Source organism: Notamacropus eugenii, chromosome 6 (genome assembly GCF_028372415.1).
Source record: "Notamacropus eugenii isolate mMacEug1 chromosome 6, mMacEug1.pri_v2, whole genome shotgun sequence".
NCBI classification, from domain to species: domain Eukaryota; kingdom Metazoa; phylum Chordata; class Mammalia; order Diprotodontia; family Macropodidae; genus Notamacropus; species Notamacropus eugenii.
The window spans coordinates 351372976-351398860 of NC_092877.1; the positions used below are offsets into that span (position 1 = coordinate 351372976).

General features: G+C 40.5%; 1 protein-coding gene across 3 annotated transcripts in view; it reads left to right on the forward strand.

Annotated features, from left to right (window-relative positions):
* The window catches only part of SPATA16 (spermatogenesis associated 16), a 319130-nt gene that overhangs the window by 292271 nt on the left and 974 nt on the right, over positions 1-25885 (forward strand). The gene's annotated exons all lie outside the window — the stretch shown is intronic.

The following is a 25885-nucleotide window of genomic DNA, read 5'->3' on the forward strand; positions in this document are numbered from 1 at the left end:
ATGGGAACTTCAAAAAACAGAACTTATCATCTTTTCTCCAAAACTCATCCATCTTCAAAGGCTGTCATTTCCATTGAGGACAGCACCATTCTTTTAGTTCACTAAGTCTCACAGGCTAAAAGTCATTCTCAGCTTCTCACTCTCCCTTGCATCACATATCCAATCAGCTGCCGATCTGTTCTGTTCTTTTCTCCTATTGCAGCATTTTATTTGTATGCATGTTTTACACTCTTAGAAAAAATTCCCAGAATTGTTTTCTTTTGTGTTTTCATTTTACTTCCTGGTGGTCTGTGATTCTGGCTGAAGCACAATAAACCTAGATTAATGGAATGGTAGCAAATTATTCTACCATTTTTGTAAATTTATTTATTTAAGTTTTCAACATTCATTTCCACAAAATTTTGGGTTCTAAATTTTCTCCCCATTTCTCCCCTCCCCCCACCCCAAAACATCGAGCATTCTAATTACCCTTATCACCAATCAGCCATCCCTTCAAACATTCCTCCCTTCCCTTATCCCCATCTTCTCTTTTGTCCTGTAGGGCAAGATAACTTTCTGTACCCCATTGCCTGTATTTCTCATTTCCTAGTTGTATGCAAGAACAATACTCAATAGTTGTTCCTAAAACTTTGAATTTCAACTTCTCTTTATCCCTCCCTCCCCACTCATTCCCTTTGGGAAGTCAAACAATTCAATATAGGCCATATCTGTGTAGTTTTACAAATGACTTCCATAATAGTCATGTTGTGTAAGGCTAACTATATTTCCCTCCATCCTATCCTGCCCCCATTGCTTCTGCTCTCTCTTTTGACCCTGTCCCTCCCCAAGAGTATTGACTTCTAATTGTTCCCTCCTCCCATTGCCCTCCCTTCCATCATCTTCCCCACCCTACTTATCCCCTTCTCCCCCACCTTCCTGTATTGTAAGATAGGTTTTTATACCAAAATGAGTGTGCATTTTATTCCTTCCTTTAGTCAAATGTGATGAGAGTAAGCTTCATGTTTTTTCTCTCACCTCCTCTCTTTTTCCCTCCACTGAAAAGTCTTTTACTTGCATCTTTTATGAGAGATGATTTGCCCCATTGCATTTCTTCCTTTCTTCTCCCAATATATTTCTCTCTCACTCCTTAATTTCATTTTTTTAAGATATGATCCCATCCTCTTCAATTCACTCTGTGCACTCTGTGTCTATGTGTGTGTGTGTGTGTGTGTGTGTGTGTGTGTGTGTGTAATCCCACCCACTACCCAGATACTGAAAAAAAAGTTTCAAGAGTTACAAGTATTGTCTTTCCATGTAGGAATGCAAACAGTTCAACTTTAGTAAGTCCCTTATGACTTCTTTTTGCTGTTTACCTTTTCATGCTTCTCTTGATTCTTGTGTTTGAAAGCCAAATTTTCTTTACAGTTCTGGTCTTTTCTTCAAGAATGCTTGAAAGTCCTCTATTTCAATGAAAGACCATTTTTACCCCTGAAGTATTATACTCAGTTTTGCTGGGTAGGTGATTCTTGGTTTTAGTCCTAGTTCCTTTGACTTCTGGAATATCCTATTCCACACCCTTCGATCCCTTAATGTAGAAGCTGCTAGATCTTGTGTTATCCTGACTGTATTTCCACAATACTTGAATTGTTTCTTTCTAGCTGCTTGAAATATTTTCTCCTTGAGCTGGGAACTCTGGAATTTGGCCACAATGTTCCTAGGAGTTCCTTTTTTTCGATCTCTTTCAGGAGGTTATTGGTGGATTCTTTCAATATTTATTTTGCCCTCTGGTTCTAGAATATCAGGGCAGTTTTCCTTGATAATTTCATGAAAGATGATGTCTAGGCTCTTTTTGTGATCATGGCTTTCAGGTAGTCCCATAATTTTTAAATTGTTTCTCCTGGATCTATTCTCCAGGTCAATTGTTTTTCCAATGAGATATTTCACATTATCTTCCATTTTTTTCATTCTTTGTGATTTCTTGGTTTCTCATAAAGTCATTAGCCTCCATCTGTTCCATTCTAATTTTTAAAGAACTATTTTCTTCAGTGAGCTTTTGAACCTCCTTTTCCATTTGGCTAATTCTGTTTTTTAAAGCATTCTTCTCCTCATTGGCTTTTTGAAACTCTTTTGTCAATTGAAGTAGCCTATTTTTAAAGGTGTTATTTTCTTCAGCATTTTTTGGGGTCTCCTTTAGCAAGGTGTTAACCCACTTTTCATGATTTTCTTTCATCTCTCTCATTTCTCTTCCCAGTTTTTCCTCCACCTCTACTTGATTTTCAAAATCCTTTTTGAGCTCTTCCATGACCTGAGACCATTGATATTTATTTTGGATGTTTGGGATACAGAAACTTTGACTTTTATGTCTTTCCCTGATGGTAAGCATTGTTCCTCCTCATCTGAAAGGATGGGAGAAGATATCTGTTCACCAAGAAAGTAACCTTCTATAGTCTTATTTTTTTTTCCTTTTTTGGGGGCATTTTCCCAACCAGTTACTTGACTTTTGGATCCTTTGTCAAGAGTAGGGTATACTCTGGGAATCTGTAAGGTCTCAGTTCCTCCAAAGTGGCACAGTCAAGCATGTACACTGGTCTGGGAGCAGGGAGAGATTTTTGTTCCCAGAATCTTAGCAGAGTTTCCTCTCCAAAGCTGCCTGGCCTCCAATTCCACCAAGCCAGCACTGGGGGGCTGGGATTGAGTCAAGCTGTGGGGGGAGGACTGCCATTCAGTGAGAGACAAAGACCAGTTCCTTCAGGGCCTCTACACAGGGCCAAAGTAATAATTAGCTCCTCAGTACCCCCAGGGGTTTTTACAATCCAACAGTGGATGCGGGTTGCGGTAGGGGCTGCTGTGAGAACTGCTGCTGCGTGCTTAATGTGGCCTCTGCAGTTGGCCACTGCCTGAGGCCAGAGCTAAGGGAAGGCCCTTCTCCCTTCCCGGCCAGCTGAGAAAACCCTGTCACTGACCTTTGGCGCCTGTGGGTTGAGGGATCTGTGAACTGCTGCTAATGGGACTGGGGATTCTGTGACTGGAGATTCTGCCCCCAAGGGCTGTTCACCAGCCATGAGCCACACGCAGCAGCCAAGGCTGGGCTGGGCTCCGCTCCACATCCAGTGCAACAGACATTTCCTGTGGGCCTTTTAGGTCACCCTGGGCTGGAAATCTCCTCCACTCTGTTGTTCTCCACTTCTGCTGCTCCAAAATTTGTTGAGAGTCCCTCTCTACAGATATTTTATGGGCTGTGTGGGGAGAGCCTCCATATGTGTGCCTTTCTACTCCGCCATCTTGGCTCCACCCCTTCTACCTCTTTTTTATTTCTTTCCATTGAACATCAGATCTGAGGTTGATTATACCACACTTATTTGATCTGCCCTTGAGTTTTACAGCAATTCTTCCTGCTCTGTGATCATCAGTGCTCTCAAATACACCACTGTTACCATGTTTCCTCATAATTAAGAACTGGACAATTACTTTAGAGCACAATTCAATGAGAACCTAGATCTTCCTCACTCCCCTACCCTGTGGATGTTTTGAGAATGTGCATTCATGTACATCATGGTGGCATCTCTGCAAGACGACAGGAATAGAATTAGACGGGTAAGCAAAGAAGAATGGAGATCCAACTGTCCCTGGCCACTAGGTTAGTTCAGGTTCTCATCTGATGATGGCCCCCAGGTAGTCTCAAGTCTTTCTCCACTCCCATCCATCTTTCACACAGCTGTCAAGTTATTTTCCTAAAGCATAAGTTTAGACACCTCACTCCTCTGCTCAATAAATTCAGTGACTTCCAATTATTTCTTGGATTCAGTACAGAATCTTCTGTTTTCAGACATATCTTACCTTCAGACCTTTTCAGACTTATCTCTTCCAGACTCCACCCTTTGCGGTCCAGTCCAACTAGCTTCCTTGCCATTCCTCACTCATGACACTCCCTCTACCACGTCCATGCCTTTACACACTCTGTTCCCCATGCCTGGAATGCATTCCCTTCCCACCTCCAACTCTAAGAACCAGTAGTTTCCTTCAAATCTATTTTGTGAATTTATTTCATTTATACTTTATATATGAATGTGTCGACTTCACATTCAAATGTGAGCTCCTTAAAGGCAGGAACTGTTTCATTTTTTTTACCCATCACCTAATAGAGTGACTGACACATAGCAAGCTCTCACTCAGTGCTTGTTTATTGATTGATTAATTAACATAAGTACAATGTATAGATGAATGGATGGATGGATAGATAGATGGATGGATGGAGAATGATAGATGGATGGGTGAATAGAAACTGAAGATTTAAAAGAAGCTCAAGAGGGTCAAGAAGTCCTTTAATGTGGAGTAAATGAATGTAAACCCAGATGTGGCTTCCTTCATTCCTTTAGTTTATCCATCAACCCAATTAACATTTGTTAACTGCCAAATATGTGGTAGGAACTGTGTTATATAGTAGAGATACAAAGACAAAAGTAAAAGAGCTCCTGCCTTCAGGGAGCTTACCATTGTACTGAGGGACAACATGTATAAAGAAAAATCAAATATAAAATGTATTTAAATTGAATTCAGCTCATAGGATTCTTTTCTTCTGATAACCCATTGGCCCTATGAGAGCTCTCATTTCTTTCTTTCTTTCTGAAAATCTAAAGGACCATTAGTTGTTTTACCATGTTCATGGTACATGATAGCACTTTAAAATTCCACAGCAAATTAAAGGAATGTGATAAATGTTTCTAAAAGTTATGAACATAGTCTGGTTATTATCTCCTTTCTTGAACATCCCTGCCACTTTCTCAGTTTGGGAGGCACTGGACACTGCCAACTTTTTCAGTTAACCTGCCTCAAGGCATACAAATGGTTGTGTGTTTGAGATGGGCTCCTTTTGGACAAAGGACCTTTTTCACGCTTTCCCTCCCTCTCTCTCTTTCTCTTCTGGATGTCAATGCCAGACTGAGAGTCTGAAGTTGTGCATTCTGGTCCAAGCTCTGATTCCAATTAGTGATGTGTCCTTGGCTAGTCATTTAATCTCACTCACTTTCATCTCTCCATCTGTTAAAATTGCAAGGTTGGGTCAGGGTGATCTGCAAGGTTTCTCCGAACTCTAAAACTCCATGATTCTATGAAGTCTGGCCCTCCATGGGTGTCTCTTTCTGATGTTCCTACATGGCATAGAAATGGCTATGAACTTTCCAAGGCTAGGTCAGTTCCTACCAAAGTGAAAAGTCTGCAAGCACAGACCCATTGATGAACAGGTTATGCATCATTCTTATATTCAGAAAGTGAACCACCAAGCACTGGATTTAGGAGTGGGGGCATACACAACAATAAGAAAGGCAGTGTGGCACAATGAAATGATTGCTGCAGTTGAAATCGGAAGACACACAACTCTGCCACCTTCTGTGTGACCTTGACAACCCTTCACTCAACCTTTATGTTTCCTATGTCTATAAGAAAGAGTTGGTGTTAGAAGCCCTCCAAGTTCCCCTCCAGCTCTAAATCTCTAATATTTTCATGTTATATAGATTTAGGTTGCCATTCTTAGAGGGGCAGCTAGTTACTGCAGTGGACTAAGTGCTGGGCCTGAAGTTAAGAAGACTCATCTTCTTGAGTTCAAATCTGGCCTCAGACACTTACTAACTGTATGACCCTGGGCCAGTCACTTGACTTTATTTGCCTCAGTTTCCTCATCTCTATAATGAGCTAGAGAAGGAAATGGCAAACTCCTCCAGTATGTTTACCAAGAAAACCCTAAATGGGGTCATGAAGAACTATACGACAGAAAACGGATGAACAGCAAGAAAAATCTTGACATTAGTTATCATTTCAGCAGTTATTTCTTGGGAGAGGCAGCATGCTGTATCATACAGGGCTGGCCTTGGAGTCAGGAAGACATGGGTTCAGTTCCAGCCTCTGCACCAATCACAGCTATGTGACCATGGGCAAAGAGTCAGCCTCTCTGGGCTTCAGTTTCCTTATCCGTAATTTGAAGAGGCTGAGATAGATGGTCTCCAAATTTTCTTCAAGCTCTAAATCCATGAAGAGATGAGTTCAAGGAATCGCTTAAGAGAATTGAGATCTTTTGGATGGAGGGAGTGCCCACGTTGATGAAATCAGAAATCTTTTGCTCAGTATTTAGCATTGAACCACAGGAAATTTGGAAATTCAGCCTGAAAGGAACAGGAGAATGGGCCTTTAAAGGGGACTGGAGGAAGGGATATTAGGGCATCAGACTGGCTGGTCTCTTGTCCTTCCTGCCAGAGAACATGGTGATTAAACTACATCCCTTGTTCGGCTCAGAGAAAACCTCCTTGCACTCTACCTGCAGAGCGTGGACATGCATCTGACAGACGAGTATTTAATGTCAGAATTTCTGAATGACAGAAAACATGGGCTTCTTAACACAGCAGGCCTTGGTCATTGATGCAAAGCTTAATCAAGCAAAATGAGACCTTGCCATTCCTAAAGAGTAACAGACCACTGTTATCTCATGAGTTCCAATAAGAGGGAATGTGTTTCTTCAAGTTTTAACCAAAATGAAACTGTAACACAGCTTATTCCAGCAAATGCAGCCCAGTTTAATTCTGTTTTCTGTTGCCACTTTAAAAATGGTCCTACCATCACCCACAAATGCTCTTGGTTTTCATTGGCTCACTCTAAAATACCATTTGCTGATGGACTAATTCAGTCTTTTCAGAGGGAGATGGGCCAGAACTGGATGTCACTAAGCAACTCTAGTCTTGTACTTGAATGTTAATGGGAACAAAGAAGGGGATGGAAAAGAGAGAATGGGCCAGTAAGGGTGGGTGGTGTGGGAGGGAGAAAGGACACAAGAGACTGACAGACAGAGAGAAAGAGAACCGGGTGAGAAGAGTTTGAAAAACAAGGGAGAGAGTGAAAGAAAGAGGAAGACAGGTGGGAGAGGGGAGAGAGAGAGAATGAAGGAGAGAAAGGGGGAGAGAGAAAAAAAAGAGAGAGAGAGAGAAAGGCATTTTACTTACTTGTGCATCAGCATTCAGTCACAAACCCTTGCAGAAAGTATTCCATGATGGATTGCCCAGGTTATCCACCAGCAGGACTTCTGGCAGGCTAACGTTTGGGCTGGGCACATGGTAGCAGCTGTTTGTCCCAGGAAGTATAGGCTTCTTTTTAAAAATTCAGCAACCCTATCACTCATTCGCAAGGATGTGTTACTAGCAATCAGGCTTCTCCTGTGTGCTTTGTTTTTAAAGAAGTCCCCAGAGCTTTAGAACAGTTTGATTGTGGATCTGTTCAGCTTCCAGTGATGGGCTTTCTCATTAGCATGGCCCAGCATTCCTGCAGAGCAAGGGCTCTTAACCTGGGTTCTTTGGATAGATTATAGGAAACTATGAACTTGGATGGAAAAAAATGACATCTTTTTCGCTAACCTCTAATGAAAAATGTACGTTCCCTTCAGTTGTTTAAAACTGGTATTCTGAGAAGGGATCCATTGGCTCCTTCAGACTTCCCAAGGGGTCCCTGGCACCCAAGAAATCCTGATCTAAATGACAGACTTCAGATGTTCGAGTACTTTAGAAACTAAATGGATCCAAGTGTGGCATGAGTGGTTTTTGTCTAGGAAACTTTAGGTGATCATGTTTCTAACCAGCCAACACAGGAAGGGGAATAGAATTGAACCTGAAAGCCAGCATGCATTGTCGTCCCCTGCCCCCTAGGAAGAATAGGGCATCCAGGTGAGTGGGAAAGCAGAGTGGTACAATGGAAAGTTTGGTGAATTGACATTCAGGAAACCTGAGGTCTGGTCCTAGTTTGCTTCTCACTGTCTGTGTGACTCTGGGCAAGTCATTTTGTGTCTTTGTGCCTCAGATTCCTTATCTGCAAAATAAAGGGCTCTACGTCCAGACAGAGAGGCATTGAACTCCGAGCTTATATTTTTGAATATGGCAGCAGTATGGATTCATTTGGCTTGACTCCGTTTGCTATGAAGATTTTTTCTTTATTTACATTTTTAATTGAGAGGAGTTATGGGAAAGAGGGATTTAGCAATAATGATATTAAAAGAATACTCCTGAAACATTTTTCAAAAGCACTCAGAAAAAACAGAAGGAAGTTTAGAAGAAAGCACAGACAAAAAGGATATTTTGGAAAGTAATATGTAGAATTTATTACGTAATTTTTTTCCAAAGAAAACACTATGAAATGGAGATTTCTGGTTCTATATGCAATAGTCTGTGTGTTCTGCTACATATATGGAAATGTTCTCTCTTTTTAGTGTTAATGTTCAGGGAAAAAAATTAAAATCAAATGAAGGGGTTGGACAAGATGCCTTATCAGGGCCTACCAGCCCTGCATTTATTAAGCACCTACTCTGTGTCCAGTACTGGTGAAACAAAAACAAAGATACCACACTATTCTCCTCACAGTGGCCAAATTGCTTTATTCAACAAACTCCCTTGACCCTGAGCAAGCCACTTAAATATTCTGAGTCTAGATTCCCTCATCTATTAAAATGAAGGGTTTAGACTCAACAACTTCAAAGATCTCTTTCAGCTTGGCATCAGCGATCCTATATTTTCTCCGAGTTCAGGAGTTCTGAACTTTTTTGCTGTCATGGATCCCTTTGTCAGTTTGGCAAAGCCTGTAGACCTACTAAGCAAATATTCCATGCATAGAGGACCAAAAGGTCAAGGAATGTTTATTGACTGTCTAATTCTTTTGATTCTTATCATCAACCACCATTTCTTCCACCATGTATAGTCACATCATGATTTGGGCTTTTGTGGAAATCACCTTGAGAGCAGCAAGGGACAACAGAGACTACGAACTGATTCTCTAAAGAACTAGTCATCTCCAATGGCAGTAGAGCCATTACATGTGGAATCTTTAACACTTCATTTTCTTTTATGCCAAATGAGGAAGTAAAAATGACATTTAGGACAATGAAGTAAAGGAGAGTTCTTAATGTTCCTGTCTATATCTGTCTGAGCAAATCATTTACCTGCCCTGGACTGAGAGTCTTCGTCTATAAAAATGAAGGAACTGTACTGGTTACCTCTACCATCTCTCCCAATGCTAAATCTATGCATCTGTGAGCTCAACAAAACCAAAAATATACAGAAAAAATCCACGCTGTAGAGAGAACAAGAAGTAACCAGGGCTGTATCTGAGCCAACCCTTACTGGCTCATGAAAGCAAATCATTAAATTTTCAATATGATCATCTGCATCTTGGAAACTGGCAAATGTTATGAGTAAAGGTTTGATTTGTCATTTTGCTGATTAGAAAATATTAATACCTATTATCCTATATACATTTTCAGGAGTATTCTTTTAATATCATTATTGCTAAATCCCTCTTTCCCATAACTCCTCTCAATTAAAAATGTAAATAAAGAAAAAATCTTCATAGCTAAACAATTACCAGCACATCCCAAGAGTAACACATGAACAGTCTCAGTGTTACAGAAATCACCATAAAATGTTTAGGAATAACTCCATTGTGTTGGCTAGCTGTTCTAAAGAGAATCTATGGGACAATATGGATATAATTTACACAGAATGAAGAGTCATGAAGGGATGGTGATCTGCCCTGATGGAATACCCACATTGATGAGATTCTGGAATCATGATACGTAACCCACCCATCAGCTGGTACTGATGAACAAGAGAAGCTAAATTGTAAATCATCCCTAGCTTGAGCAGGGGAAGAATTCATTTCCTCCTCCCTTTGTAGAGATGTGGCTTTCTTTCCTTTTTTACATATGCCATTATCTTTTTTTACTTATTTTTATTTTTATTCTCTCTGTCTCTCTCTGTCTCTGTCTCTGTCTCTGTCTGTCTGTCTCTCTATCTCTCTGTCTCTCTCTCTCTTCCTGCCCCCCCCCCCCCCACTACCTCCTCCAAGCAATTGTTTTTAGACCTGGAAAAAAAAATCAATGCATATCTGTGTAGTCCAGCAAAATAAATTCCTACTACAGCCATGTCCAAAAATGTTTGTCTCTTACTGCATTTTAAGCTCATCACCTGTGTGTCAAATGAGTGGAGAGCTTCAGCTCTCTGCTTTTGGATCCATGGTTTATTATAGCATTGACCCGAGTTCTAAAGCTTTGAAAGTCATTTTTCTCTAGAATGCTTTCATTATACAAATTGTTCCCCTAGTTCTATTCATTTCCCTCTTCATTAGTTCATAGAAATCTTCCAAGTGTCCTCCAGAATGTTCCCTTTCATCATTTCTTATGGTTCAATAATATTCCATTACATTCCTATATAATAATTGGTTTCACCATTCCCTGATAGGAGGACCTCCCTTAGTTTCCAGTTAAAAGCTACTACAAAAAGAGCTGCAAAAACAAATAAAAAAACCCCAGCCCTCTCTGAAGAGCTGCTTTGCCCCTCTTTCTTAGATATTGTTGATGCCTAGGGGTGTGGTCTTCTTTGCCCAGCCTTTTACTCCACCCCACCCCTACCCCCATCCCTTTGTGGAGATAAAAGCTTTACTGAAATCCACTCCCCTTCAGAGGGGTGAGTTTCCCTTCAAACCCAGTGAGCCAAAATGGCTGGTCACCCCTGCCAAACTTACATGCTTCATCACTTTCAGGGTTCTTTCAACTCCTCATCTTGAGGGGGGGGGGGGGTGTAGCCCCACAAATTGTTATTTTCCTCCATCTCCTGCACTCCCATCGCTGATAAATATGTAGTTTGTGAACCCCCAGTCAGATTGCTCTAACAGATCCAACTTGGATTTACAGATCCTCAATTATTTAAATATGGTTTCCTTCTGGATTTGTTCTACCTTCCTTTCCTAATCTCATCACATGCATTCAAGCATCTAGAATTGGCACAGAATCAAATAACACTCCAGCTTTTAATATAGTGTCATAGGCATGTCAAGAAAACCAAACAATACCCCTTTAGGAGTTAATAGTTCCCAATATAGGCTTGCAGACAGGATATGGGGAGGGGAGGAGAAAGAAACTGCATGACTAGCTTACCTTTCCTTCCATAGTGCTGGGGAATGGGGAAAAACAAGGGAATAGATAAGGCAAATAAGAGGCAGGGTGAGGTAGAAGCTCATTCCTGCATGTCAGAAGGGTGCTGTCTAATCTACAGCATCCTCCCTTTCCTCTCAGTAACGAGTTTTTAGGACTCCTTCTAGGTGCCTTGGTCATGGGAAATGATAAGACAACTGGATCATAGCTCAACCCATGATGGAAAAGTTCAACCTGAGGGGGAAGGGAAAGAAACAAGCATTTTGTAAAGCACCTTGTTTGTGCCAAGCACCGTACTGGGCACTTCAAAATATCTCATTTGATCCTCACAACAGCCCTGTGAAATAGGTGCTCGTATCCTCATTTTACAGTTGAAGAAACCAAGGGAAACAGAAGGTCAGTGACTTGACTCTAGCTAGGTCGCTGTTCTGGCTCCAGTTTCCTGTCTTTCAGATCAAGTCCTCAGGTCATCTCCATACACCTTGGGGCAAGGAAGGATGGGAGAAAGGAAGGAAGGGAGGGACTTACTACCAATTAAAGCTGTCCAGAAATGGTTTTGGCTTCCTCTGGAGACTTGTAGGTTCCTCTAGTCCCCTTCCAGAACTTTTCAAGTAAAGGCTGAGTGACAATCAGAGATTTCTACTCAAGTGTGGGTCATGCTAGATGGTCTCTGAGGACCTTTCTCCCTCTAAGATTCTATAATCATCTTCACATTCATCTATATATAGAATTCCTTTCCAAGTAATGCCATTGTTCCTGTGTTTGATGATTTGTCATTTTAGTACCCAGGACACATTGCTGCAGCAGATTCTCTTTGATTATTTCCCAACCACTTCCATTAGTAACATCAGTCAATGTGTATAGATGCCTTACATTCCCTTCCGAATCAACAAAACTGTGGTAAAAGATAGAAGAAATCACTTGGAATTCCATTTAGGGAATGAGAAAGGAAAGCAAATCAGTTTACTGCACCCCAGACACACACACACACACACACACACACACACACACACACACATACACACACACACACACACACACTTTGAAAAAGCAAGAAAATAATCCCATCTACTGGGATCCAATAAAACCTCCTTTATGGCATTTAAACCTCTTTCAACCTGACCCCTTCCTACTTTTCCTGCCTTCCCAGGCTTCTTAGACATCACCCTCTGTGAGCTCTGAAACCCAACCACATTTCCTTGCTTTTCCAGCCATCTCCTGTCATCATGCCTTTAAAACTGCTATTCTTTAAGCCTGGAATGCCTCCTTAGCTCTGTCTCTTGGAATTCCTGGCTTCCTTTAGGAGGGATTGTGTCCCCCTTCTACAAGAAAGGAGATTGTTCTGATTCCTCCAGCAGCCAATGCCCTCCCTCCTAAACCTACTGGGTATTCATTGGATATATATTCTGGATATATCTCTGAGTTGTCTTCCCTAGTAGAATGTGAGTTCTTTGATGGCAGTGGCTTCACCTTTGTATCTCAGTGCTTAGCACTGTGGTGCCTGGCATATAATGAGCCCTTAATAAATGTTTGTTGGCTGATTGAAGGATGCCGGACCCCCAGAAATAATAAAACTGCCAGGAACTTTAGAATAGTTCAGATAAGACATATGTATGTATGTATGTATGTATATATATATGTATATGTATATATATCTCACACATAATAACATATCAAGATATATTAATAACTGTTAACCCTATGGGTTTATCCTAGAGAAGGAGGCTATGGCGGGAAATGTGGAGGAGGTATTTAAGAAGTATGGATGTGTCTTCATTTCTAGAACAGGGCTTAGAAATTTTAACCAGCACTTACGCAAGGCTTGCATGAAGACAAAATGTAACTTTGAGCACCCTGGAAGACCTTCTCATTTCTCTGACCAGGGACAATCTGACAGGGCCAACAGTCTCCTACTCATTGCTATTTCAAGAGCATCTCTTTTTGTCATGACACTAAGACCTTTCCAGTGACCGACATAGCTTAAATACAACTTAACTATGAAGCATCCTCCCAAGGATTACAATGATTATATGGGAGCTTGTGGACTCAGTGCACTTTTCTTAGCCACCTAGTAAATGTTTTTATCTCCCCTACTGGACTATAAGCTCTCTGAAGACAGGGGGTGTGTCTTATTTATTGTGGGATCTTGCCTAGTGCTTACCACAGTGGTTTTCAGAGAGTACATGTTGAATAAGTAAAAGGAATGAACAAATGAAATGAAATGAATGAATGAATGAAACCCTTTGCTCTCCCACAAAAGGGCAAAGAGCAAAATACTACAACACAAACTGGAAATTACCCTATTCTTTTCAAATTCATCAGTAATTCTTACATTTATTTCACATAGAAAAATCCCTTTAAAATATTATATATGTATATATACACATATATGTATATATATGTAATATACATATATTATATATATATATATATATATATATATATATATATATATATATATATATATATATATATATATATATATAAAATTTCCAAAGGCCAGTTTAAAGAAAGAAGGAAAAGGAAAGGTCTCTAGATGGGAGGAAACAGTCAAAAAATGTTAATCTCATTTTTGAGGGAAGAATAAGCTTGCAATTTATCCTTGAAGTTAATCTTTTTCTATTACCAAAAGACAAGCTTGGCTTTGCAGCCTAGCATTTTATTGCATTTATTTTATATATTAAAATATTTACAGTTCTTTATAATTCGGGGAAATAACAGAAGAGCAGTGCCTACCACTTGGTAGCTAAATGAACCATAGGACATCTTCCATTCTGCATTGAAAGTGGGATTAATATATAGTTCAGAGCAATTGAGTGGGAGCTCATTCAATCATTTATAGTGTACTCATTATACCTTTCATCTTTTCAAGAAATACAAGAATGAAAGTGCCTCTACGTGGCCCTACAGGAAGACAGTGGTCTTTCATCATCCCCTTTATGACTTAAAAATGGTGCATGGGGAGGAGGGGCAAAGCCGGGGTTTTAAAAACACCTGCAAGGAACAAAAAGGCTTCATCTCATCAAAACTTCAGATCTCTATGTGATTTCAGTAGCCAACTGCTAAAAGTGGGCTTTCTATCTGAAATAAAATGAGGAGGGGAGGGAGCAGGTTTCTCTGAATTCATAAAGACAGCTTATAGTCAGTGGTGTGATAGTGATGCAAATCCATTCACTTCAAGCTTTCTTAAGTGCCTATCAACCAACAAGCATGTATTCAACACATACTAGATACCAGACCATGAGCAAAATACTGTGGATAGAAGGACAAAAATAAAATAAAATAACAACCCTTGCCCACAGGGAACTAGCATCAATTAGGGTTAGAAGGAGGAGTTTGCAACAGGTACCCAGATATCTAAATGTAAGATGTGTCCTAAGTGATTCAAGGTAATTTCAAGCACAAACCATGGGCCGGGGGAGGGGAGGGGCAGCCCTACCCTGACAGTAGTGGAGGAGGGAATGGGAATCAGGAAAGACTATGAAGAAGGGGACACTTGAGTTAGAGAGAAAGTGAGGCAGAGAAAAGGAGAGAGGGCATGGCCAACCACCTATGCAAAGGTATGGACAAGGAAAATGAAATGTCATGCCGTGGGGATAGCTATTAGGTCACTTTTACAGAGGAGAGCTTGCACGTGACACCTACCATCACACTGAGTTGATGTGTTAGCTGGTTTTGCTGAATGCTGTTTACTTGTTTTTTCTCCCTTTCTCTTGCCTTCTCTTTTTTTTTATTCCCTGTTACAAGGGACAAATCTCTAGGAAAAGATGGGTATATGCAAGGTGTCCCCAAAAGTCTCAGGTAGTTTTAAACATTAATAACTGAAGAATGCACTAAGAAAATCAAGGCAATGCAAAAAAACAAAAGATAGCAATTAAAAGAAGAAAAAAATTAAGAAAAAATAAGAGTGAAGGAGAGAGGTTTCTGGACTTGAAATGAATGTGGCCTCCGCTACTTAGAATCTCAATGACCTTGGTTAAATGATGCCCCTGTACCAGCTTCTATTTCCTCATCTATAAAATCAGAGATTCCGACTAGATGACCTCCAAGGCAATTTACAGCTCTAAAAGTCCCATGATGCCTTTCAGATTATCTCATTTCATCATTAGGACCATCCTAGAAGGCAGGAAGTATGTTACCACTAGCTCCATTTAACAGATGATGAAACTGTGGCTCAGTGATGCAGAGAATTTCCATCATGGCAGAATCGGTCAGTCCATTCGTCTCTCTACCACTCCACACTGCCTCTTCCTCTGTACACAAGTACAGGAGAAAATGCCTTCCCTTATATCTTGACGCTGCTAGAGATTCTCGGTAGGTAGGCAGTGAACAACAACTCAACTTCACAAGGAATGTTGTTTGTGTCACTTGAATCCAATAAAAGGATCGAAATACACAGGGAATACTCCTGTGCTAAGCCACAAGAGTGCATCTGTCCCTCTCCAAGGCAACAAAAGCTGTAGGAAAGAAGGAAGGAAGGAAGGAAGGAAGGAAGGAAGGAAGGAAGGAAGGAAGGAAGGAAGGAAGGAAGGAAGGAAGGAAGGAAGGAAGGAAGGAAGGAAGGAAGGAAGAAAAAAGAAAAGAAAAATGAATTTTTAAAAAACTGCTTTGGCACCCGGCTTCAAGAATGTTGTGATAGCCTAGTGAAAACGACTCCAGTTCTGGGCTCCATGTATCAAAAGGCTTTTTATCCCACTGATATATGTGCATTTTCAATAAAGGGCTGGTAACACAGTTTAGCACAAAGGTACTTTCAGGTCCCTAGGGCTGAAATGCTAAGTGCTCCTAGTCATCTGAATGTCCCTGATGTCTTCTGATCAATGACTTGCATTTGTCCTTTAATCGCTGCAACCCGGATAATACTCCACATCCACCAGGTGAGAAAGGAGAGAGATGCACTTTGGTCTGACTGTTTGAGAACAAACACAAATCTAAATGCAACATTGCTGTATCAAGAATTGCCTTCTCTCGCCCCCCAATTCAATTTCAGAATCAAATTTCATTTTGGAAGCAACTTCATTTAACCAGCGTTTATTAAGTGACTACACCCCGAAAGGTGCTTAGACCTTAGGTATTCAAAGACAAAACTAAACAGTCCCTACCTTCAAGGGACTTATGTTCTGCTAAGGGGACAATAATAAAATGTGTACACAGACAAAACAACATGAACTAATGAGGGGAGAGGGGGAGGAGAGCCCTGAGCAGCTCTATCAGAAACTGTCATGTGTAGGAGATGCACCTAAGCTTTGAAAGGGTCCAAGTATTCCATGATTCAAAAGTGAAGAGGGAGTAGACTCAGGCATAGAGAACTGCAAAGGCAAAGGAGAGGCAGGAGACAGAATGTTCTTTACTGAGGCTAGGCACTAGACCATTGGGACCAGAACAGAGGACACATGAGGAGCAGGAATTGGAAATATGTTTGGAAAAGAAGGTGAAAGCCAAATTATCAAACAACAGAGTTCGTATTTTATCCTAAAAGCATTAGGAAGCCACATGCTTCAAGCCAGTTTCAAAGTAATATTAATTAGAATTAGAATTAAAATTTGGTCTACTTGGAATCGCCAGTATTTCAAAATTCAGAGCATAAAATGAGTGAAAAGAACAATGTATTTGCAGTCAGAATGCAGGAGTTCAAATGCCAGCCTCACTCTGGGTAACCTTTAGTAAATAAATTAAAAGCTCAGTTTCCATTTTCCTCATCTATAAATAACCTGGAGGTGGAAGGGTTCCTGTCTATAAGAAATAAGTGATTATCCAGCCTCTGTTTGACAACCTCCCAGAAGGGGACCAGAACCCATCTTAAGGGAGGCCATTCCATTTTAAGGCAGATCTAATAATGAAGACACTTTTCCCAACATCAAGACTAAATTGTCCTTTTCTTTAACTTCCTCACACTGTTCCTGGTTCTGCCCTCTATGGCCAAATAGAACAAACATAATCCTTCCCTATTATGGCTCCCAAATGTTTGTTACCAACTATCATGGCCCCACACACACATCTTTTCTCCTTCAGGCTAAACATGCCAGTCATGGGCAGACTCCAGGCCCTTTGCCATCCTGGTAGCTCTATAACAGACATTTCAGTTTGTCAACATTCTTCAGCTATAATGCCTCAGATTGAACCCAGATGTCCCAGATAAGATATGACAGAGACAAAGTGCTGTGGAACTATCTTCCCTATTCCTGGAAATCATAACAGCTAATGTAGCCTTCACTTTGGGAGCTGCCACTTCACACCACTGACTCTCGCTGTCCACTAAAACCTTGTTTTTTCAGAATAGCTGCTGGTATTCTGCCAATGTTTTTTTCCAGTACTATACTTGTAAAGTTGATTTTTTTCTACTCAAGTGCAAAACTTTATATTTATCCATATTGAATTTTATCTTATTAGTCTATTTAAAAATTTTGCCTCATTATAATTTCATTTTATCAGTCCCAGTGAGAATCACATAAGAGGGTAAAGAATTTTATCAGTTCTTTACAGGCTCTTGTTGGCACTTTGTGACTTCTATATTCTATCTGTGGGGTGAAATAAGGTCTGTCCTATACCCTATTTGCATTATTATCTTGAGTGCTTCTATACTGTATAGGAACTAGGGTCATTTTTACCCATCTTTGTAGAGATCTAGATACAAGCTGTGTTTTACGGTTGCCAGAGAAAACTATGGGTGGGGCAAAATGAGTCAAAGATAGGGATGTGAGGAGAGAGAGAAATTCAACACAATCCATGTAAGCCCCAAGATGTTTGCTTAAGGGTTGCACTACCTATGTGACCTGGACATGTCAGCTAGTTTCTCTGAGTATTAACTTCCTCATCTGTAGAATAGGGGTAATAATCTCTACCACAAAGGGCTATTTTGAGAAAAGGGTTCTGTAAACCTTAAGGTACTACAGAAAAGCAAATGGTCCTTATCCAAACATTGACATCTTGTGGGAGGATGGTAGTGCTTCAATATCACCCTTGATTATTTATTTATTCGGAGTCTTTGTTTCACCTTCAGCATCTGATTTTCTCAACAGTGCCCTGCCCTTTCGCCCTGGTTGCTCAAGAAGACAGTAGTCTGCTCATTTGATCTCCTTGAAGGCAGAGATTGTTTTATGTGTTTGTTTTGCATTCAGAGCACCTTGTATTGTCCTTGGGTCACAGTAAATGCTTAATGAATGCTGATTGGTTGATTAACTGATTTACTAATGGAAAAACAGATCCCTGACAAGTCATGAGTCTTTAACCAGTTGGGTTAAACAAGCAACTTCTAGGTCAAAACTACTCTCCAGACAATCCTCTGCTCATCATGCCTTCCTGACATTTTTAGAGGTTTTTTGCCCTTTCTAACCACTCCATGCTCCACTCAAGACTCCCTCCATCCCACTCAAGCTTCCCTCTGTTCTCCACTCAAGGCCTCCTCCCTCCATCTTCCACTCAAGCTGATCTCCATTCTCCACTCAACTCTGCCTCAGATACCTCATCAAAATACAAAGGTGAGCTTGGACTTGTAGACTGGGCCCCAATTCTAGCAAGTCCTACCACATTAGAAGAGTTTCTAGTCCAGGGTCATCCACACTCTGGGTTTCTCTCATTCAACATCCAGATGGAAGTGAGTTCAGAAGGGCTCATCTCTAGTCCAGGTATCAGAGAGCATCTTTTCTTCAACCACAACAACTCAAGAAGACCCTTGATGAAGCTGAAGAGGGCCAGCAGCCAGAATCAGCTAGGCGTGCTCACTTGCTTCAGGGAAATCAGACATCCATGAAGTTCCACCAATGCATGGGGATTTCCATTGTTTACAATCTGCTCTCTTAATGTATATTTATATGATCTTCAGCCATATTATTTTGTTTACAAAAAAAAAGGAAGTCCAGACACCTTTCAAAACATCTAACAGGTCTCCTATACCATCTTATAAGAGTCCCTATGTCTATTTCACTATCTCCTCTGAGTGTGTTATAGATTCAGTGTGTTAGAGAGTATAGATAGAATACTGGACTTGGAAGCAGGAAAACCCGAATTCAAATCCTGACTAGCCATAAATACTAGTCAAATAATCATGGGCAAGTCATATAAGCTCTCTGGGCCTCATTTGTGAAATGAGGATTTCACTACTTACCTTGGAATTTTGATCAGAAAGAACCTCAGAATCCATCTTGTCCAACTCATGCTTGAACAAAAATTCTCTCTGCAACAGAATAACTGACTTTTGCAGGTCCCTTTAAATCTTCTAAAAGGCTTTATTCCCCTTATCTCACTTGAGCCCCATGAGGTAAGGACTATAGCAGCTATCACTAGTAGATCACAAATGACGGAAATTATTTTACAGATGGATAGATAACTTGTGACTTGCCATTGTCCAGTGTCCAGAAATGCAGTCAGTGTCTGAGGCAGGATTTGAACCTGGAGTTCCCACACCTAAGATCTAATGTTTTGTCACTTTGTCTCTCATAGATAAACATGCTTGGAGCTTAAAGCACTTAAAATCATCCTTGTTATCATCATGATCGACATTCTGATCACCTTGACTGACATGGGAAAAATTTCTGATCCGAGCTTGTAGGCTGACACTGTGATGTGATAGGAGTAGGGTTAGACCTGGGATTTTGCTAACATGCGAGCTTCTGGTGGAGGACTCCCTCTATCAAAGCAGGTGGGCACCTGCTCTGAAATGTACATAGTCTTAGAAAGCTGCCCAGTGCACTGAGAAGTATGTGACTTGTCCAGGGTGATATAGCCAGTATGTGTCAGAATTAAGACATGAACCTAGGTCATTGCTACCTTTGTTAAATGCGCCTTAAATAAAATGCAGCTGGGTCCTGAATGATTGTTGGTCTTCATGCTTGAGGAGGACCAAAATGATATCACTATGTTGGGTCAAGGTACAGTGTGTCCAATTGTGACTCAGCACACCAATATGAGCTCAGAAGACTCTACGCTGGGTAGGGCACAAATAGTACATATGAACATTTGGAATAGAGATGGCTCTAAATTTGTGCATCTTGTGCCTTGTTATTGTTGGTTTTGTTTGTTTGTTTTGAGGTATTACAATTCTGCTTTATTCATAGAGCACAACACCTCCTTTGATTAGGGCATGCCATACTGGGTGGTCCTGTGCCAGTATCTCCCAAGTCATGAAAGCATTTCCCAAGTTCTTCAGCAAGATCTTGAGAGTGTCTTTGTATCACTTCTGAACTCTGTGTTAGCACTTGCCTTGTATGAGTTCTCCATAAAATAATCTTTCAATCAAATGTACATTTGGTATTCAAGCAATGTGGTCAGCCCATGAGAGTTGTGTTCTCTGCAGCAGAGTTTGAAGGCTTGGCAGTTCAGCTCAAAAAAAGACCTCAATGTCTGCTACCTTCTCTTGACCAGTGATCCTCAGAATCTTCCTAAGACAATTCAAATGGAAGCGTTTCCGTTTTCTGGCATGATGGTGGTAAACTGTCCAGGTTTCACAGGCAGACACTAATGAGGTCAGCATAAGGGCTCTGTAGATCTTCAGTTTGGCAGGCAACCTAATAATTCTTCTTTTCCACACTTTCCATTGGAGCCTCCCAAACACTGACCTAGCTCTGACAATGTGTGCATCAACTTCATTACCAATGTGTACATCCCTGGAAAGTACACTACCAAGGTAAGCGAACTCCACAGTATTCAAAATTTCTCCATTTGCTGGAACCAATGATTGCACATATGGATGATATGGTGGTGGCTGGTAGAGAAACTGTGTTTTCTTGGTGTTGTCAGGTCAAATATGCTTTGCTGCATCTCAGCTTCAGATCTTCTGATCAGTTATCTGTAAACAAAAGTCACTTACCAACTTTAAGTAACTTACTGTCAGTGCAATAGATGACCTCAATGCCTTTTTCATCCTCATTGAAGGCATCCACCAACACTGCTGATACCATCGTGTTAAAAAGCATGGGAGCAGGGACACAGTCCTGCTTCACTTCACTGGTGACTGGGAAAGTATGAGAGCATCATCCATTATCCAGAACCCATGCAAGCAAACCATCAAGAAGCTGATATACAATACTGATGAACTTCTCTGGGTAACCAACTTTTGCCATGATCTTCCACAAGCCCTCACAACTGACAGGATCAAAGGGCTTGGTCAAAGTAATGAACATTGTGTACAGACATCTGTTCCATTCCTGGATTTGTCAGGCAGCAAACACCATATCAACCATTCACAGGGCCTTTCTAAAGCCACCTTGGCTGTTGGGCAGATAGCCATCTTCTGGGTGAAGGACCTATTAAATAAGACTCTGGCAAGAATCTTACTAGCAGTAACTAAGAGAGAGATGCCCCTGTGATTGTCACAGGATGACCTATTTCCCTTCCCTTTATAGAGATGGATGAAGGAGGAATCCTTAATCTCCTGGAGGAAAACCTCTTGTTGTCATATAACCCAGAAGATTTTAGTCAGCTTTTATACAAGCAGTGGACCCCCTACCTTGTAAACCTTAACTGCAATAGAATCAGTACCAGGCTCTTTGCCACACAAGAGGAACCGAATGACATTCAAAACCTCTTCTTCAGTTGGAAGTTTAGCTAGACAAGGATTGACTTCAACCTCAGGTATACAGTTAATGGCTTCAGCATTGATTGATGACAGTCTGTTGAGAAAACCATTGAAGTATTCAGCCCATCTGTCCAGTATTATGTCCTTATTACTAACCAATCTGGCTGGTGTATCTCAACTACTAGGTGCTGATGGAGCCTTCAGGACATCATAAAACCACTTTGGATTGTTACTATCAGCATAAAACTGAATTTCATCTGCCTTCTTCTTGAGCCAAGAATCCTGCATCTCTCTAAGTTTTGCTGAAGCTTTATTGTTGATGCAGTTAAATTCTGCCTTCTTAGGGACAGAATCTATCCTGCTGGAATTAATTGTAGCCTGCTGGTAAACCCTGTGGAGCCATTGCCAGTCATCTTGACTTTTGTCTTGCTACCGGACTGGAAGACTGAGGCCAATCCCTGAAGGGATTGTATTTATCCAAAAATCGCATTATTCAAAATTACAATTATGCAAAAAAAGATCATTGCTTCCACCCCAGTAGAAATAGATGTTGCAGATTTGAATGGTGTGATCCACTCTCCTAGATCCATTATTTTCACTAATGGGACCTACCTTTAGTCAACAGACTAAGGAGCTCCCAGTGAAGAATTACCTCTACTAGCACAAAATGGCCCCTTCTCTTAACATAGAGCTGAGCTGTCCAAAGCAGCCCTCAAAACTCCCAGGCTGAACTAGAATCAGATTAAAATGTAATTGGGAAATGTCTAGCAAAATAAATGAAAATACAATACACTATAATGTTGACTTGTGGTTTTCTAAGTTAATATGTGCAGGGAACCTTTTCTATTTAAATTTGACACTGTGGACATAGAGCACTGAGACATTAAGGGACTTTTCCAAGGTCACACAGTCAATAAGAGGCAGAGGCAGAACCTAAACCCAGTCCTTCCTGGCTCCCAGGGCTAGATCTCTATTTAATGTATCTGGAATGAACAAAATAAAAATGGTAAATATTTCAAGTACAGAAATGATAATCCTATCAGATCCATTACATAAGGCAATTCAGCATTTATTAAGAGCCGACTGCATGCAAAATATTGGGCAGATGCTACAAACATAAATGAGACACGTTAAAATAACAAAATGGAATTAATTGTATCAGATCTGAGAAAAGCATTTCTGGCTTGCCCTACCTGAGCCATTATTTCAAGGCTGTCATTCCCCTCCCCCAAAAAAAGTTCAAATAATGTCCTTAAAATATATGGTTTTCCTCATTTTTAAGATTCCCCATAACCAAGAGCCATTGTGAGATCCCCAGCCTTCTCAGATGAGTGCTGAGGAGCATAGGTCTTATTGGCACTGAAAAAAGGTGAGCCTTAATTAAGGCCGCCAAGCCAGTCAGGTCTTCTCTTTAATATATAAACACATTTTCCAGGAAAGCCAGGGAAGGGAAGCAATAGTCACCAATGAATGTTTTAAAACAATCATTTTCCTTGTCTCCTTGAAGAACGCTGTTTTCATTGCATTAGGATCATAAGCAATTTAAAATTGAATTTGGGACTAATTGCCAACATTTTCATTGTAAAGAGCTTCGATGTAAATGATACATTTCTGTGCAAATAACACAAGTGATTAATCAACTGTGTACAGCCAGCATGGTGGTCAGGATGTTTGCTCTGACTGTTCTGAGGCTTGGGACTTGAGTTGGAACAGAGTAATTAAACATAGAAGGAATCCATAGAATAATGGCTTGACCTCAGAAGAAAGGCGAAATAGTTCTGTCCAGTTCTTTGGCCATTCTCCTCAGAAAGTGGCAGAGTAGCTGACCTGGATCTGAACCTCTCCAGCCTACTGTTTGCTTTGCAAAATTCTCCATTTTTTTTTTGTTTAATTAATTGGAATATCGCTAATGGTGTGAGTACATGGAATAATAAAAATAAATCATTATTGCCACAACAGCAGCTAGCTGATGCAATGGATAACATTCTGGGCTTAGAGTCAGGAAGACCAAGAGAGCAAACACCATCCATGAGACTAAACCTTTGTTTGCCTCAGTTTCCTCAATTGTAAAGTGGGGATAATAATAGAACCTACCTCCCAGGGTTGTTGGGATGATCAAATGAGGCAGTATTTGTAAAGAACTTAGTATAATACTTGGCCCATTATAGGCACTCAATAAATACTTGCTTCCTTCATCATCATCATCACCCTAAGATAGGAACTAGACCTGTGATTTCCCTGATGTAAGAAACTCTCAGTTGAGAAAACAGTCCCTCTCAATGCCCCTTCTCTGAAATGCATCTTATTATAGAGTCACTGGAGCCATGGGGTCAAACTCTAATAAAACAGGGGATACTGAACCATCAATGAGGGTCTCTGTAGGCTGCATGATGACTTTCAAAACCATACAGGTACCATCCACTGTGCCATCTAGCTGCCCACTTTAATGATTATGAATCAATTTATGTCCATTTGAACCTTGCAACCCTGTGAGGAGACCCTATTAGTATATGTAGGGGGTTGGTTTCCAGACCTTGTAGTTTTGTCAGGATGAGGGAACTCCCAGTATGGAAAATTCATCCGCTGGAACAGACAGGCAACAAGGTTAAGGAATTTGCCCATTATCACAAAGTAAAATGTGTGAGGCAAGAACTGATCCCAGATCTTTCTAACTCAAAGTTCAGCACTCCCCTTACCACACCATGTTGCCTCTCTTGTACGTATGTGGATGGGGGCTTGTTTATCTCTATGGATATCCCCAAAGCACAGGAATCCTGGATTCAAATCCTCTCCCTGACACTCAGTGGCTGGATGATCCTAGGCAAGTCACCTACCCAGTACCCCAGGCAACTTTCTCACATTAGAAGTGGCAGAAGAGCTACTCAACAGCAGTGGTAAGAGGTGCTTTTCTTTTTCACTGAAATTCCCCCATTTCAATGAAATCATAGATCTGGACCAAACTGTTTGTGTGTGTCTGTGCACATGTGTGTATATATGTGTGTATAACATATAATATACATATGTAGTATAATAGAGGGAGAGATGATAAAGATAGATGGATGAATGAGAGAGATGGATGAATAAGTAATAGAAGTAGATAGATGATAGGTAAAAGAGAGATAGACAGATAGATAGATAGATAGAGAGATAGATAGATAGAGAGATAGATAGATAGATGATATATAAATGACAGAGGTAGACAGAGAGAGATTAGATAGATGGATAGATGGATGAATGGATAAATGATGGAAGTAGGTAGATGGTAGAGAAGTGAGATAGAGATAGAGATGATAGAGAGATGGATGGATAGATGGATGGGTGGATGAATGGATAATAAGATCAATAACATAGACATAAATAGATGTAGATAGATGATAGGTAGATGACAGAGAGAGGGAGAGATTAGATAGATAGATAGATAGATAGATAGATAGATAGATAGATAGATAGATAGATAGATAGATATACCATAGACTAATTCACTAACATTTTCTCATTTTGCTCCCAATCTTTTACCTTGGAAGCCTCAAAAAGCCCATAGGAAATTCCTAACTGAGGCAAAATGCCTCAAAGACAGTGGTTTGAGGGTGCTAAAGATGTAGGAGTTGTCATTATTAGACAGTCCACCCCAGAGACTGACAGTTCCTCCATAGAACCCACATTTATTTGTATTGCTGCATGTACTTAAGGAGATGTATATAATACCCACATCCATATGCACACTGTTCCTCCTGAAGTCATTGTCTTCACCATATAAAACTGATTTTGTTTTCTTTGAGAAAAGCCAAGGAGGTGCTAAGTGCCATACATGACATATGGATGACTCGGATGACTGCAATGTATCTATGATCCGTTGTTCTTTTCTTTTTGACAAGCTGAATAATCCATTCAATATTTCTCCAAAGGCTAAATGGAGCCTTTAAAAAGTGTAATTCACAATTGGAAGACAGGAATTGTAAGTGCTTACATACTGAGCATGCACCTTGTTGATGTATCTTGAGAAGAAAATACTCAGGCCCAAGCTTGCTTTGGGAGATGGGGGGAGCTCCTTCAGGTTTTGCCCTTACTTTAAGCACACACCTTTGCATTTCTGCCTCTTTATGTGATCCCAATGCTGCATAATGAACAGCAATCTATTTTACTTCCAAGTTTCTGCTGACAAACAGAATACCTACAAAGCTGTTGCATATTTGAATAATCATGAGTTTATTTTGGAGGAAGACTGATAGATTTTTTTTTCTCTTCCTGGAATTGTTGCTCTGCCTTCTCTCCCTCTGGTGGATGCTGTTTGTTGTTCTGTTTTTGGTTTGGTTTTTTTCTTTTTTAAAGAAAATATTTTTATTCAGAACTTCATTTTGATTTAATAGAAAAATGGCCCTTGCTGTGGCCATGTGGAATACTCATTTTTCTCTAGTGCAAACATGTGCCACATTAATGCC